At 42.5% G+C, this 2,268-nt stretch overlaps 1 pseudogene; it reads left to right on the top strand.

Moving 5' to 3' along the window:
• The first annotated feature begins 761 nt into the window (after positions 1–761).
• Positions 762–1,020, top strand: LOC118519575 (pancreatic progenitor cell differentiation and proliferation factor-like; annotated as a pseudogene).
• The last annotated feature ends 1,248 nt before the right edge of the window (positions 1,021–2,268 follow it).

The following is a 2,268-nucleotide window of genomic DNA, read 5'->3' as shown; positions in this document are numbered from 1 at the left end:
TGCCCAGCCTTAATCTAGTGACTCATTAGGTGAGTGCAATGCTCTGATTAGCTTAAACCTGGGCTCAGAATCCCTCAGAGACAAGGGAATGGGATTACTATGATGGAATTACACTGTTTAAAAACCATTCCTTTGTTGCTGCACAAAGGAAGGGTTTGGAATGGAAGTTGTAGAGTTAACTTCAATGTCCTCTATAAATGTAAAACATTTGCCACAATTCCTGGCACTGAGTGGGTGCTTAATAATTTTTTTTTCTTCCTGTTTAGCAAGGCTTTCTGCAAAGCACTGTTATTACTCCTAAACATCCTGGGTATTAAAATGTAATAATTGATTTCTCTTTTCAAAGATTTAACAATCCACATGAAGGAGATGAGGAATGCTAACATAAAAAAAATATATAACCTAAGACTATCAGTACAAGGTGGTATGTTAAGTACCCAACTAGGAGCACTGATTTGGGGCATTTAGAATAGTGCTTTCCAGGACATGGTCTCTTGTAGATGGGTGGAGAGAGTAAATAATTATAAGGGTTTGGGAATCTAAATGCTCATCAAGCATTAACCATAGGCTTTAGGCTATAAGGGCAATGAGTAACACATAGTATAATAAATATGCACCCTGAGCGCATGCACATTTGTTGGTGGTAGAACAGCCTCCAGCAAAGAGACTTCCTTTGCAAATGGTCTGGGTGGTCTAGCACTCCTCAGTCCCTATCATGCATAATCATACACCGAGGTTTCCATCAGCCCACAAGCAAGAACATGGCAGCTATCCCCTCCAGCTGTTCATTCCTGGCTGCTCATGACTAGTGCGGTTGCATCCTGGGCTCCACTTCCAATAACATCTCCTACAGAAGTGCTGAGTACTCTTGGGAAGCCATCCACCACCACCTGGGTCTTCCCACAGCAAGCCCAGACACTGGTGAGCAAGCCTGTCTTGGGAAGTCCACTCTCCCACTCATGGTCACACTGTTGGAGTCCCCAGAGCACCCAGAATCTCCCCAAGCCTCTAGTAGCATGATCACCTGTGCGACCAGGCTGGGGAAGCCACGAGGAAGCAGCCTGGCAGTCACTGGGGCAAAGCAAATGTCTGGGGGTCACTTCCTGAGCCGCAGCCACTAGCCACCATTCTGGTGAGGCACTGGATACATCGGAGTCCTTGATATTAAGCAGGCTGCAGTGAGCAGAGAAGCAGTCGGGTTCTTTTTATACTAAAACACCAAAAAAGAAGCCAAGAGTACCCCACTGTTACTATTCAAGTCACCCCTGAGCTTTTCTGATGCAACCACCAAAAATAACATAATAAATAATAAGATAAAATCATAAAGCAAAAATAAATACTGGTATTTGTAAAATGTTAGATACAAATTAAAGTATTACTAAATTCATTGTAGGTTTTGCTATTATATACTTCACTTGAAACTAATATTAAGTGAACAACCATTGTCATAATACATCACTGAAATGCTTTTTATGTTTATAAGATATCAAGCTAGAAAAAGTTGAGACCCTCTGATTTTGGGAGTTCTTAAACTGGAAATGGTTGCTACTTCTTTAACCCTCCCCATTCCAGCATGTGTTCCTTGTGTTTTAATGGGAGTCATTCAGGCTACCATAGTCCCCTCCACCCATCCTTGGGAGATTTGTTCCCAGGCCCCCAGTGGATGGCTGCACCCACAGATGGTACTGAACCTCATATATGTATATATTATATTTTTTCCTACACATAGATACCTATGATAAAGTTTATAAATTAGACACAGTAAGGGATGAACAACAACTAATAGTAAAATAGAACAATTATAACAATATACTGTAATAAAAGTGCTGTGAATGTGGTCTGTCTGTCTCCCAGTATCTTACTGGACTGTACTCACCCTTCTTCTTGTGACGATGTGAGACTACTGACATGCCTTGTGATATAGCGGTAGGCTACTGCCGAGCTTCTGAGGGTCCGTTAGAAGGAGGATCATCTGTTTCAGAAACACAGTTGACCACGGATAACTGAAACCATGGATAAGGGAAGAGTAGGGCACTTCATTCTCATGGTGCTGCTCTGTGCACTGTGTACCTTCTACTGGCACTTGTATTTTTAAAAGTACTGAGGAAAGGGAGATATGACATCTGGAAAGAGAGTCTTCCTCTTTTATAAGCTTCTGTTGCCAGATCCTCCCTGCTTGGCTTCCACTGAGAACACTGGCCTGGGCCTCAGAGTCTCCAGTCTTCTCTCTGGATCCCAGAAGCACTGTGTCAGAACTCTTGTGTTAGA

This window comes from Halichoerus grypus, chromosome 2, assembly GCF_964656455.1.
Source record: "Halichoerus grypus chromosome 2, mHalGry1.hap1.1, whole genome shotgun sequence".
In the NCBI taxonomy this organism is placed as follows: Eukaryota; Metazoa; Chordata; class Mammalia; order Carnivora; family Phocidae; genus Halichoerus; species Halichoerus grypus.
This window is presented reverse-complemented; position numbering and strand designations above follow the sequence as displayed.